This window comes from Ranitomeya imitator, chromosome 5, assembly GCF_032444005.1.
Source record: "Ranitomeya imitator isolate aRanImi1 chromosome 5, aRanImi1.pri, whole genome shotgun sequence".
NCBI classification, from domain to species: domain Eukaryota; kingdom Metazoa; phylum Chordata; class Amphibia; order Anura; family Dendrobatidae; genus Ranitomeya; species Ranitomeya imitator.
Window position 1 is genome coordinate 487,605,976 of NC_091286.1, and position 15,817 is coordinate 487,621,792.

The window sequence follows — 15,817 nt, forward strand, 5'->3', positions numbered from 1 at the left end:
CATTCATCACATTGCATTTGAAGAGCCCCTGATGTACCTAAACAGTAGAAACACCCCACAAGTGACCCCATATTGGAAACTAGACTCACCAAGGAACTTATCTATTTGTGTTGTGAGAACTTTGAACCCCCAAGTGTTTCATCACAGAGCCGTGAAAATAAAAAATATATTTTCCCACAAAAATGGTTTTTTAGCCCCCAAATTTTTATTTTTCTAAGGGTAACAAGAGAAATTGGACCCCAAAAGTTGTTGTCCAATTTTTCCTGAGTATGGTGATACCCCATATGTTAGGGTAAACCCCTATTTGGGTGCACGGGAGAGCTCGGAAGGGACGGAGCACTGTTTTACTTTTTCAACACAGAATTGGCTGGAATTGAGATCGGATGCCATGTCGCATTTGGAGAGCCCTTGATGTGCCTAAACAGTGGAAATCCCCAAATCTAACTGAAAGCTTAACCCAAACACACCCCTAACCCTAATCCCAAATCTACCCATAACCCTAACCACACCCCTAACCCAAACATGCCCCTAACCCTAACCCCAACACACCCCTAACCCCAACAGACCCCTAAACCTAATCCCAACCCTAACCACACCCCTAGCTCCAACACACCCCTAACCCTAATCCCAACCATAACCCTAACCACACCCCTAACCCTGACACACCCCAAACCCTAATGCCAACCGTAAATGTAATCCAAACCCTAACCCTAACATTTGCCCCAAAACTAACCCTAACTTTAGCCTCAACACTAACCCTAACTTTAGCCACAACCCTAACTGTAGCTCTAACCCCAACCCTAACCCTAGCCCTAACCCTAGCCCCAACCCTAAACCCAACTCTAACCTTAGCCCTAACCCTAGCCCCAACCCTAACCTTAGCCCCAACCCTAACTGTAGCCCCAACCCTAACCCTAGCCACAACCCCAACCCTAGCCACTACCCTAACCCTAACCCTAGCCCTAACTCTAGCCCCAACCCTATCCATAACCCTAACCTCAACCCTAACTCTAGCCCCAACCCTAACCCTAACCCTAATGGGAAAATGGAAATTGATACTTTTTTTTACTTTACTATTTTTCCCTAACTTAGGGAGTGATGAAGGGGGGTTTGATTTACTGTTATAGCGGGTTTTTTAGCAGATTTATGTGATTGGCAGCCGTCACACACTAAAAGACACTTTTTATTGCAAAAAATAGTTTTTGCGTCTCCACATTTTGAGAGCTATAATTTTTCAATATTTTGATCAGCAGAGTCATGTGAGGTCTTGTTTTTTGCGGAACGAGTTGACGTTTTTATTGGTACCATTTTCAGGCATGTGACATTTTTGATCGCTTTTTATTCCAATTTTTGTGAGGCAGAATGAACAAAAACCAGCTATTCTTGAATTTCTTTTTGAGGGGCGCGTTTATACCGTTCCATGTTTGGTAAAATTGATAACACAGTTTTATTTCTCGGGTCAGTTTGATTACAGCGATACCTCATTTATATATTTTTTTATGTTTTGGTGCTTTTATACGATAAAAACTGTTTTATAGAAAAAATAATTATTTTTGCATCGCTTTATTCTAAGGGCTATACCTTTTTTACTTTTTTTGCTGATGATGCTGTATGGCAGGTTGTTTTTTGCGGCACAAGATGACATTTTCAGCAGTACCATGGTTATTTATACCTGTCTTTTTCATCGCATGTTATACCACTTTTAGTTCGGCGGTATGATAATAAAGCATTGTGTTTTGCCTCGTTTTCTTTTTTTACGGTGATCACTGAAAGGGTTTACTAGTGGGACAGTTTTATAGGTCGGGTCATTACAGAGGCGGCGATACTAAATATGTGTACTTTTATTGTTTTTTGTTTTTTTAGATAAAGAAATGTATTTATGGGAACAATGAATATTGTTTTCTTTATTTAGGATTATTTTTTTACATGTGTGAATATTTTTTTTTCTTTATAACATTGCCCCGGGGGGCATCATGTTATAGGGTCAGATCGCTGATCTGACACTTTGCAGAGCACTGTGTAAGATCAGCAATCTGACAGGCATTGCAGGGACGCTTGCAAGCACTTGCTCTGAGCAGGCGCTTGCAAGCCACCTTCTTGCAGGACCCGGAAGGCCCCCTGTGGCCATTTTGGATCTGGACCTGCAGGGAGGAGGAGGTAGGAGACCTTCAGAGCGCCGCGATCACATCGCGTTGCTCCGAGGGTCTCAGGGAAGCATGTAGGGAGCCCCCTCCCTGCATGATGCTTCCCTATACCGCCTGAACACTGCAATCATCTTTGATCGCTGTGTGCCAGGGGTTATTGCGCCAGGAGCGGTCTGTGAACGCTCCTGGCACATAGTGCCGGATGTTAGCTGTGATAGTCAGCCGACACCCAGCCGCGCTCCCCCGGTGAGCGCTGCCGATTGCATATGACGTACTATCCCATCACTGGGAATTAAGTTCCAGGTCACCTCGACGGGATAGTACGTCATATGGGATTAGGGGGTTAAAATATATATAGCTATATACACAGTGGCATGTAAAAGTTTGTGCACCCTTGGTCAAAATTACTGTTATTCTGAACAGATAAGCAAGTTGAACATGAAATGATCTCTAAAAAGCCTAAAGTTAAAGATGACACATTTCCATTGTATTTTAGAGAAAAAAAACTTGGAAATTTGTGATTTCAGATAACTTAGACCAAGGTTTCTGAACTTAATTAAACTGTAAGGGTTTTAGCTTGTCCACTTTCATGGGTAGAAAAAGCCAAGTGGCAAATTTCCCAGCTTTATAAAAAGCTATACTCCTATAACCTTGTGCCAAAACTTGAAAACACTTTGCTATCTTCATCATTTTCATTTTCAGAGTGCTAGTCAGCTCCTTAGAAGAACTTATGACTGTTGTTTTTGGCACAAGGTTAGAGGAGGAAATTAAAAACATTCCCACAAAATTTCCCACACGGGGGCCCATATCCGAGTTCTTGAAAATCTGGCAATCGTTGCCACGGCCAAAACCTCCAATGACCACGGCGATGAAGCGACAGTCCGCATCGGCTATTGCCATGAGCACAACAGAAAAATATTTTTTATAGTTGAAGTACTCCGATCCCTTTCTGGCTGGTTTGATAATGCGGATGTGCTTTCCATCCACCACTCTCAAACAGTTGGGGAAATCACACACACTCCAGAAATTTTCTGCAATTCCAATCCACATGTCCAAGGTGGGTAGGGGTATAAACTCATCCCGGTGTACACCGGCAGGTGTCCGGAACTATTCCCGACAGTGTGGATATTCCAAGCCGGTATTGGAAGTGGAGGGATGATAAACTCTCTCCAGTTGCCAGAAATCTGGAAGAAAAAAAATAATATAAAAATTACAATCAATTCTATTTATGATATCGTTATGCTAAAGACATAAAGGAAAATACCAAACAAAAAACATGTCAGAACACCCAAAATTAGCACTGGCATTGGTTTAGATTTCTTACATACCTTAATGTAACCAGCAGACGTTCCTCTGGTGGAATCGCTTTTCAGAGCTGGGTATCCTGTCTCCGTATGGCTCCGTATTGGAGACGACCAAACAAATCCCGGAACGAGTCTTGCGACATCCTTTTATATTCCGGGAATTTGCCCGGGTTGGTATTAAGCTCGCCATACAGCGTGTGATAGGCTCCACATCTCTCATGTAATTCAATAATGGGGTGTCTCCCAAAACGACTACGACGTCTCCTTCTCCATCTTTCGCGATTTCTGTCTTGCTCCCAAGCAAACGCACTGGCAAGAAACAGCTTGATGCTTAAATCCAGGTTGAAATAAAAGCTCTCCATGGGAAGATCCATCATGACACAGGATACAGGAGCAAAATCTGAAGATTTCAGCTGTTCGAGGGTCTATACAAAGACATCCCATATTACACGCCCTCTGTAGTCACATTGGCGGTGTCTGGTTATCTAGATTTTTCTCCTGTAAAATTTGTCACCATGCGCACCAAAAACGCAAATGCAGGCAAAAACGCATAGAAAAGCATACAAACTCTGCGTTTTTTTAACCGCATGCAGAGTGTTCAGGTAAAAATCTAACACAATAAGACAATTACCTAAAAGATATGGCTCCTCAAGATAAAAGGATCATATCACCCCCAAAATGTTAATAAAACTACTTATACATGTATGAAGGGTAGGAAGTCCCTATAAAAATCATACTTGTAAAAAAGGTTTTAGTGGCTCAATTGCCAGAAAATTAAAAAAAAAAAAACATTTTATTTTGTTTTTTATTTTCATCTTCTCTGACTATTTTGTATAGCAGATGGTGAGAAGAACAATAAATTATTTTCATTGATATTATGTTTCCATCGTGTGTTGTGAGGTATGGTTGCTATGTGTACGACATGCTATAATCGGGGCGACCGTGACTGAATTTGTGAGGTATCTTTATATTAATGCCTTAAATTTAACCCCTTTAGAACCTTGGATGTAAGTGTACAGTGGGGAAAATACGATTTAAAACTCAATGTTTTGCCCAGTGACAGCATCAAAACTTGAAAGATCTGGAAAAAATCTGTATGGAGAAGTGGACCAAAATTCCTACTTCAGTTAATGGCACCGTTAACAGACCGCATTATGCCGCAGTGTAACACACTCCGTTAACGCTGCTATTAACCCTGTGTGACCAACTTTTTACTATTGATGCTGCCTATGCAGCATCAATAGTAAAAAGATTTAATGTTAAAAATAATAATAAAAAAAATAGTTATATACTCACCGTCCGTCGGCCCCTCGGATCCAGAACAGGCCTTTCCCGCTCCTCGCGATGCTCCGGTGACCGCTCCATGCATTGCAATCTCGCAGGATGATGACGTAGCGGTCTCGCGAGACCGCTACGTCATCATCTCGCGAGACCACAATGCACTCTTGGGACCGGAGCATGCGAGGAGCATTGGTAAATGCTTAGCCTGGATCCAGCGGCCAACGAAAGGTGAGTATATAACAATTTTTTATTTTAATTCTTTTTTTAACAGGGATATGATGCCCACATTGCTATATACTATGTGGGCTGTGCAATATACTACGTGGGCTGTGCAATATACTACATGGGCTATGCAATATACTACGTGGGTTGTGCAATATACTACGTGGGGTGTGTTATATACTATGTGGGCTGTGCTATATACTACGTGGGCTGTGCAATATACTACATGTGCTATGCAATATACTATGTGGGCTGTGCAATATACTATGTGGGCTGTGCAATATACTATGTGGGCTGTGCTTTATACTACGTGGGCTGTGCAATATACTATGTGGGCTGTGCAATATACTATGTGGGCTGTGCTATATACTACGTGGGCTGTGCTATATACTACATGGCTGTGCAATATAATACGTGGCCTGTGCAATATACTTTGTGGCCTGTGCAATATACTACGTGGCTGTGCAACATACTACGTGGCTGTGCAATATACAACGTGGGCTGTGCTATACACTATGTGGGCTGTGTTATACACTACATGGGCTGTGTAATACACTATGTGGGCTGTGTTGTACACTATGTGGGCTGTGTTATATACTGTGTGTGTGGGCTGTTATATACTACATGAGCTGTGTTATATAACTGTGTTATATAACTGCAAGAGAAGTATGCTGCCTTCCAGGTGCGATGATCAAGGATGTGACCGATAGGATACCAAAGCTCTTCAACTCCAAGGACGTCCACCCATTTCTTCTGATACATGTTGGCACCAATGACACGGCAAGGAAGGACCTACCGACAATCTGCAAGGACTTTGAAGAGTTGGGGAAGAAAGTAAAGGAACTGGATGCACAGGTAGTTTTTTCTTCTATCCTTCCAGTAGACGGGCATGGCACCAGGAGATGGAGCAGGATCCTTGATGCAAACAACTGGCTAAGACGATGGTGCAGACAACAAGGATTTGGATTCCTGGACCACGGTGTGAATTACTGGTATGATGGACTCCTCGCCAGAGACGGACTACACCTCAACAAACCTGGGAAACACACATTCGCCAGAAGACTCGCTACACTCATCAGGAGGGCGTTAAACTAGAAGAAGAGGGGACGGGAAGAAAAACATTAGACTCGAACAAAGACGACCCAGGAAAACATACTCAGAAGGGTGGTAAGAACATTTCTAAAACAATCCACAGTGAGGAGATTGGAACAAAACAAAATCCTCTAAACTGCATGCTCGCAAACGCCAGAAGCCTGACAAACAAGATGGAAGAACTAGAAGCAGAAATATCTACAGGTAACTTTGACATAGTGGGAATAACCGAGACATGGTTAGATGAAAGCTATGACTGGGCAGTTAACTTACAGGGTTACAGTCTGTTTAGAAAGGATCGTAAAAATCGGAGAGGAGGAGGGGTTTGTCTCTATGTAAAGTCTTGTCTAAAGTCCACTTTAAGGGAGGATATTAGCGAAGGGAATGAGGATGTCGAGTCCATATGGGTTGAAATTCATGGAGGGAAAAATGGTAACAAAATTCTCATTGGGGTCTGTTACAAACCCCCAAATATAACAGAAAGCATGGAAAGTCTACTTCTAAAGCAGATAGATGAAGCTGCAACCCATAATGAGGTCCTGGTTATGGGGGACTTTAACTACCCGGATATTAACTGGGAAACAGAAACCTGTGAAACCCATAAAGGCAACAGGTTTCTGCTAATAACCAAGAAAAATTATCTTTCACAATTGGTGCAGAATACAACCAGAGGAGCAGCACTTTTAGACCTAATACTATCTAATAGACCTGACAGAATAACAAATCTGCAGGTGGTTGGGCATTTAGGAAATAGCGACCACAATATTGTGCAGTTTCACCTGTCTTTCACTAGGGGGACTTGTCAGGGAGTCACAAAAACATTGAACTTTAGGAAGGCAAAGTTTGAACAGCTTAGAGATGCCCTTAATCTGGTAGACTGGGACAATATCCTCAGAAATGAGAATACAGATAATAAATGGGAAATGTTTAAGAACATCCTAAATAGGCAGTGTAAGCGGTTTATACCTTGTGGGAATAAAAGGACTAGAAATAGGAAAAACCCAATGTGGCTAAACAAAGAAGTAAGACAGGCAATTAACAGTAAAAAGAAAGCATTTGCACTATTAAAGCAGGATGGCACCATTGAAGCTCTAAAAAACTATAGGGAGAAAAATACTTTATCTAAAAAACTAATTAAAGCTGCCAAAAAGGAAACAGAGAAGCACATTGCTAAGGAGAGTAAAACTAATCCCAAACTGTTCTTCAACTATATCAATAGTAAAAGAATAAAAACTGAAAATGTAGGCCCCTTAAAAAATAGTGAGGAAAGAATGGTTGTAGATGACGAGGAAAAAGCTAACATATTAAACACCTTCTTCTCCACGGTATTCACGGTGGAAAATGAAATGCTAGGTGAAATCCCAAGAAACAATGAAAACCCTATATTAAGGGTCACCAATCTAACCCAAGAAGAGGTGCGAAACCGGCTAAATAAGATTAAAATAGATAAATCTCCGGGTCCGGATGGCATACACCCACGAGTACTAAGAGAACTAAGTAATGTAATAGATAAACCATTATTTCTTATTTTTAGGGACTCTATAGCGACGGGGTCTGTTCCGCAGGATTGGCGCATAGCAAATGTGGTGCCAATATTCAAAAAGGGCTCTAAAAGTGAACCTGGAAATTATAGGCCAGTAAGTCTAACCTCTATTGTTGGTAAAATATTTGAAGAGTTTCTGAGGGATGTTATTCTGGATTATCTCAATGAGAATAACTGTTTAACTCCATATCAGCATGGGTTTATGAGAAATCGCTCCTGTCAAACCAATCTAATCAGTTTTTATGAAGAGGTAAGCTATAGACTGGACCACGGTGAGTCATTGGACGTGGTATATCTCGATTTTTCCAAAGCGTTTGATACCGTGCCGCACAAGAGGTTGGTACACAAAATGAGAATGCTTGGTCTGGGGGAAAATGTGTGTAAATGGGTTAGTAACTGGCTTAGTGATAGAAAGCAGAGGGTGGTTATAAATGGTATAGTCTCTAACTGGGTCGCTGTGACCAGTGGGGTACCGCAGGGGTCAGTATTGGGACCTGTTCTCTTCAACATATTCATTAATGATCTGGTAGAAGGTTTACACAGTAAAATATCGATATTTGCAGATGATACAAAACTATGTAAAGCAGTTAATACAAGAGAAGATAGTATTCTGCTACAGATGGATCTGGATAAGTTGGAAACTTGGGCTGAAAGGTGGCAGATGAGGTTTAACAATGATAAATGTAAGGTTATACACATGGGAAGAGGGAATCAATATCACCATTACACACTGAACGGGAAACCACTGGGTAAATCTGACAGGGAGAAGGACTTGGGGATCCTAGTTAATGATAAACTTACCTGGAGCAGCCAGTGCCAGGCAGCAGCTGCCAAGGCAAACAGGATCATGGGGTGCATTAAAAGAGGTCTGGATACACATGATGAGAGCATTATACTGCCTCTGTACAAATCCCTAGTTAGACCGCACATGGAGTACTGTGTCCAGTTTTGGGCACCGGTGCTCAGGAAGGATATAATGGAACTAGAGAGAGTACAAAGGAGGGCAACAAAATTAAAAAAGGGGATGGGAGAACTACAATACCCAGATAGATTAGCGAAATTAGGATTATTTAGTCTAGAAAAAAGACGACTGAGGGGCGATCTAATAACCATGTATAAGTATATAAGGGGACAATACAAATATCTCGCTGAGGATCTGTTTATACCAAGGAAGGTGACGGGCACAAGGGGGCATTCTTTGCGTCTGGAGGAGAGAAGGTTTTTCCACCAACATAGAAGAGGATTCTTTACTGTTAGGGCAGTGAGAATCTGGAATTGCTTGCCTGAGGAGGTGGTGATGGCGAACTCAGTCGAGGGGTTCAAGAGAGGCCTGGATGTCTTCCTGGAGCAGAACAATATTGTATCATACAATTATTAGGTTCTGTAGAAGGACGTAGATCTGGGTATTTATTATGATGGAATATAGGCTGAACTGGATGGACAAATGTCTTTTTTCGGCCTTACTAACTATGTTACTATGTTACTATGTTACTATGAGATTAAATATGATCCCAAGTGATACAGTATGTATAATGTTCCCATTAAAACTTCAACTCAATCTGCAAAAAAGCAAGTCCCCACACAGGTCTGTCATCTGTTAATGGAAATATAGGGGACTTCGCTTCCACGTCACATGGAGAACAAAGGCTCTGAAAAGACCAAATGGCTCCCCACCCTCCAAAAGAAATTCAGCAAAATGTGATTTTTTTTCTTTTCACAGCTCAACGTTATTAACTTCTGAGAGGAACCAGAGGGTTCAATGTGGTCACCACACATCTATATCAGTTCCCTAAGGGGTCTAGTTTCCAAAATGGAGTCACTTGGGTGGAATCTTTACTGTTTAGGCACATCAGGGGCTGTCCAAATGCCACATGGTGTCCGCCAGTTGTTCCAGCAAATTTTGCATTCAAAACATCAAATAGCACTCATTCCCTTCCATGCTCTGCCATCCACATATGTGGTATGAGGAAGAAATTGCACACCAAACTTTGGGGTCCATTTTTACCCTTACACTTGTCAAAATTAGGAAATTTCTGAATTACTTTTTTGTGAATAAAGTTAAATGTTCATTTTTATTTCCACATTACAAAAATTTCCGTGCAGCACCTGAAGGGTTAATAAACTTCTTTAATGTGATTTTGAGCACCTCAAGGGGTACTGCTTTTAGAATGTTGTCACTTTTTGGTGTTTTCTGTCATATAGACCCCTCTAAATCGCTTCAAATGTCAGGTGGTCCTTAAAAGAAATTTTGAAAATTTTGTTGTAGAAAGGAAAAAATTGATGGTGAACTTTTAACCCTTACAACTTCCTAACAATTTTTTTTTTTCAAAAATTTTTGTGATGTAAAGTAGATTGGTGGGAAATATTATTTATGAACTATTTTGTGTGACACATCGCTCTGATTTAAGGGCATATGAATTCAAAGTTTAAAAATTGCTACATTTTCCAAACTTTTCCAAATCTCCTTTTTTTTACTGATAAATGCAAGTTATTAAGAGACAGACAATCATGAAGTATAATATATCACAATGAAACAATCCCATAATCAGTGGGGTCCGGTAAAGCATTCAGATTTATTACATTATAATGTGAGTCTGTGACACTGGACAGAATTTAAAAATTGTAAAAATTGGCCAGGTCATTAACGTACTAACCACCTTGGGGGGGGTAAATGGGTTATGTTCTCTTTTTCTATTGTATCAAATACTTATTACATGCAATAAAATGCAAATTATTATGGAAGAGTCATACAATGTGATTTTCTAGATTTTATTTTTAGATGTCTGTCTCTCACAGTTAAAGTGTAAATACGTTAAAATTACAGTCCTCTCCATTCTTTTTAAGTGGAAGAACTTTCAAAATGGACAGTGTACAGAGGGGAAGGAAAGTTTTCAAACCCCTTTAACGTTTTCACTCTTTGTTTCATTGCAACCATTTGGTAAATTCAAAATAGTTCATTTTTTCTCATTAAAGTACACTCTGCACCCCATCTTGACTAAAAAAAAGCAGAATTGTAGAAATTTTTGCATATTTCTTAAAAAAGAAAAACTGAAATATCACATGGTCATAAGTATTCAAACCCTTTGCTCAGTATTGAGTAGAAGCATCCTTTTGAGCTAGTACAGCCATGAGTCTTCTTGGGAATGATGCAACATGTTTTTAACACCTGGTTTGGGGGATTCTATGCCATTCTTCCTTGCAGATCCTTTCCAGTTCCATCAGGTTGGATGGTGAATGTTGGTGGACAGCCATTTTCAGGTCTCTCCAGAGATGCTCAATTGGGTTTAGGTCAGAGCTCTGGCTTGGCCAGTCAAGCATGTTCACAGAGTTTTTCTGAAGCCAATCCTTTGTTGTTTTAGCTGTGTGCTTAGGGTCATTGCCTTGTTGGAAGGTGAACTTTCGGTCAAGTCTGAGGTCCAGAGCACTCTGGAAGAGGTTTTCATCCAGGATATCTCTGTACTTGGCCGCATTCATGTTTCATTCAATGGCAACCAGTCGTCCTGTCCCTGCAGGTGAAAAACACCCCCATAGCATGAAACTGTCACCACCATGTTTCACTGTTGGGATTGTATTGGGTAGGTGATGATGATGAGCAGTGCCTGATTTTCTAAACACTTACCCCTTAGAATATCACCAAAAAGTTCTATCTTCGTCTCAACAGAAGAGATAATCTCATTTCTCATAGTCTGGGAGTCCTTCATGTGTTTTTTTAGCAAACTCTATGCGGGCTTTCATATGTCTTGCACTGAGGAGAAGTTTTCATTGGGCCACTCTGCAATAAAGGCCCAACTGGTGGAGAGGTGCAGTGATAGTTGACTTTTTGAAACTTTCTCCCATCTCCCTACTGTATCTCTGGAACTGAGCCACAGTGATCTTTGGGTTCTTCTTTTTCTCTCTCACCAAGGTTCTTCTCCCACGATTGCTCAGTTTAGCTGGATAGCCAGGTCTAGGAAGACTTCTAGTGGTCCCAAACTTCTTCCAGTTAAGGATTATGGAGGACACTGTGCTCTTAGGAACCTAAAGTACTACAGAAATTCTTTTGTAATCTTAGCCAGATCTGTGCCTTAAAACAATTCTTTCTCTGAGCTCCTCGGCCAGTTCCTTTGACCTCATAATTCTCATTTTTTCTGACATGCACTAAGAGCTGTGAAGTCTTATATAGACAGGTGTGTGCCATTCCAAATTATTATTTATTTATATAGCACCATTAATTCCTTGGTGCTGTACATGAGAAGGGGTTGCATACAAATTACAGTAAACAGACTAACAATAAAAGACTGATACAGAGGGGAGAGGACTCTGCCCTTGTGGGCTTACATTTTACAGGGTCAAGTCCTATCAGTTTAATTAAACACAGCTGAACTCCAATTAAGGAGTAGAACCATCTCAAGGAGGGTAACAAGGAAATGGACAGCATGTGACTTAAATATGTGTGTCTGAGCAAAGGGTCTGAATACTTATGACCATGTGATATTTCAGTTTTTCTTTTTAATAAATTTTAAAAAATGTCTACATTTCTGTTTATTTAGTCAAGATGGGGTGCAGAGTGCAGATTAATGAGAGAAAATGAACTTTTTTGAATATACAAAATGGCTGCAATGAAACAAAGAGTGAAAAATTTTAAGGGGTCTGAATACTTCCCGTACCAACATTTTCAAGTTCTTATTTTCCCCACTATACCTCCAAGGTTGTCTTCCTGCATTTAATGCGACGCCGGTGCTAAGCACGCATCTTTCCCTGTACATGACAGCTGATTTAATGACATAACTCTCCACCAAAGGGTTGCACAAATGTGAAAATAAAAGGTGTACCATATGTGTCAAAGCTGAAAAGAATAAAATGGTAGTAGTTTTCTTAACTAGCAGAAGGAAAGCCGACGGCCTGGGGCCAATGTTTATAGCCTGGGAAGCGTGGTAATACCCTTGGAGCTTTTTAGGTTTTTAATGTCAGCTCACAATTATATACTTAGCCTTTACTGGCTACTAAAAGGAGGGACCCTAAAAAAATGATGTAGGGTCCCCCCTATAATTAATAACCAGCAAAGGCTATCCAGGCAGCTGCGGACTGATACTAATAGCATAGCCATGGATACTGCCCTCCACAGGCTAAAAACATCAGCTCCCCACCACGTGGGGAGAAAAGACGCATGTCTAAGATGTGACAATGCTAGCACTTGCATGTAGAAAAGCCGCGGAGACTCCATCACGTGTTTGCCAACGCAAGCAATAAATAGCCAGGTCTTTCACCCGGAAGTAACAACCACGGGAAGGGCAGCATCCATAAAGGAAAACCACCTATGACAAAACATGGTATCCATCCACAGACAGCTGTTTTGGGGTATTTGCCCCTCATCAGTGTGGAGTAGGAAACTGGTTATTAGGAGCAGTGCCTAGTAAAAGGACTATAAACATAAGGATGAATGACCTCGGGGAGATCAAAACATCCAACACCGCGGAGACACCATCACGTGTTTCTCAACGCAGTGATCCAGAACACTGCCCCCATCCCTTATGGGAAATATGCAAATGCATGTAGAAAAGCCGCGGAGACACCATCACGTGTTTCTCAATGCAAGCAATAAATAGCCAGGTCTTTCACTGGGAAGGAACAACCATGGGAAGGGCAACAATCAAGAGAAGGTGTTTTTGCATCATCAGCAGAGAACTATCCCTCACATGACTTATCAGAATCTAGAAAGATACAGGTGCATCTCACAAAATTAGAATATCATTAACATTTTAATTTATTTCACTTCTTCAATGCAACAAGTGAAACGCATATATTATTTAGAGTCATTACAAACAGAGTGATCTATTTCAAGTGTTTATTTCTGTTAATGTTGATGATTATGGGATGCAGCCAATGAAAACCCAAAAGTCATTATCTCAGTAAATTAGAATACTTTGTAACACGAGCTTGAAAAAAATGATTTTAAAATCTGAAATGTTGGCCTACTTAAAAGTATGTTCAGTAAATGCAGTCAATACTTGGTCAGTAGTGATGAGCGAGTATACTCGTTGCTCGGGTTTTCCCGAGCACGCTAGGGTGACATCCAAATATTTGTTAGTGTTCGGAGATTTAGTTTTCATCACAGCAGCTGAATGATTTACACCTACTAGACAGCTTGATAACATGTGGGGATTCCCTAGCAACTAGGCTACCCCTACATGTACTCAGCCTGGCTATTAGCTGTAAATTATACAGCTGCTGCAATGAAAACGAAATCTCCGAACACTAACAAATAATCAGAGACCACCCGAGCCTCATCACTATTGGTCAGGCTTCTATAATACCTCAACAGTGCCGCAGACTGATCACCTCCATGCCACGCCGCATTGATGCAGTAATTGATGCATTAGGAGCCCCAACCAAGTATGGAGTGCAGTTACTGAACATACATTTCAGTAGGCCAGCATTTTGGATTTTAAAATTATTTTTTCAAAGTGGTGTTATAAAGTATTCTAAATTACTGAGATAATGACACTTGAGTTTCCATTGGCTGTAAGCCATAGTCATCAACATTAACAGAAATAAACACTTGAAATAGATCACTCTGTTTGTAATGACGCCAACATATGAGTTTCACTTTTTGTATTGAAGAAATAAAAAGGATTAACTTTTTGATGAAATTCTAATTTTATGAGATGCACCTGTGTATTCAGCATTCAACCCAAGGTTCAATGAAAAATTGCATTCATTAGATGTATAAAAAATCAATGGCACAAAAATAAAAAAAAGCGTGTAAACTGTTACTATAATCTGTAAGCACTAGTCTATTGGTTAATCATAATCTTGTATGTTTTAAACTGTAGTTAATTGGTTCTCAATTAAAACAGTTAACACCTGTTAGCTTGTATTTTTGTTTACATTTTTGCACCATTGATTTTCAATTAAAGTAATTGATGGCAATTTTTATTGATCCCTTGGATGAGTGTAGTATATATGATTTCTGCATACCTTGGGACGAGCTGCCTCCTCCATTCTGTGCATCACCTAACTCATCAGACCATGGATTTTGTCTTCATAGAATGGTGAGCTGAAATTGCATTTTATTTCCTATTTCCCAGACTTACCTGAATCACCTAATTGATGGTGTTGTGCATTTCATATAAAAAGTCATACCTATTTTTTTCAGAAAATGAACATTGTACTGCATGTGCTACAGAGGCTTTTGGGCATTATGGTGTTTTTGCGGAACACTATTTCTTAGCATGCAATTACTCCACAAAACTGCATTTATAAATCTTTCCTACTGTTTTTTGAAGAAGTAACACTCAAGGAGCAAAAAGAAGTATTATTTCATATTTCCATCTACAATAAGTAAGGGGCCTTCTTTGTCATTGGAAATTTAATAATTCTATTTAAATATTAATATAAAATGGATTATGTTCTTTTCTTAATCTTTCGACTTTGAACAAGATATTAATAAGTTGTTTGATAATGCATTTAATCATCTTAGGAATAAAGTCATTAAATAATATTCATAAAGTAATGACACTATGGGCAAAAGCTCACATTTCAATAAATATGATCACACATGATGATCCCTATAAGCTAGACAATTTCAAAATATAGTATAATTTAATTTACTTCCAACTCTTGAAATGGGATTTTTAGTTTTACTGTTCAGTGCCACTTTTAACAATGAATTTTGTCTCCATTTTCATACAAGATCAATTTAAATCTATGTATTTATATACAGTCATGGACGAAAGTGTTGACACCATTAAAATTGTTTCAGAAAATAAAGCATTTATTCCAGAAAATTATTGCAATTGCATACATTTTTTTATACGCATGTTTATTTCCTTTTTATGAATTGAAGCAACACAATGAATCCGGGAAAAAAGGCACATTGGACATAACTTCACACAAAAAAAAATGTGTTGTACACCTACACCCATAAAAGCTCTACACAAAGTGCAAAGTTTGACAAAATTTAAAGGCAGGGTCATCCATACTGTTAGGATTGTCGGAATGCACCAAATAATAATATTAACCCCTTAAGCCCCAAGGGTGGTTTGCACGTGAATGACCAGGCCAATTTTTACAATTCTGACCACTGTCCATTTATGAGGTTATAACTCTGGAACGCTTCAACGGATCCCGGTGATTCTGACAATGTTTTCTCGAGACATATTGTACTTCATGATAGTGGTAAAATTTCTTTTATATTACCTGCATTTATTTGTGAAAAAAATGGAAATTTGGTGAAAATTTTGAAAATTTTG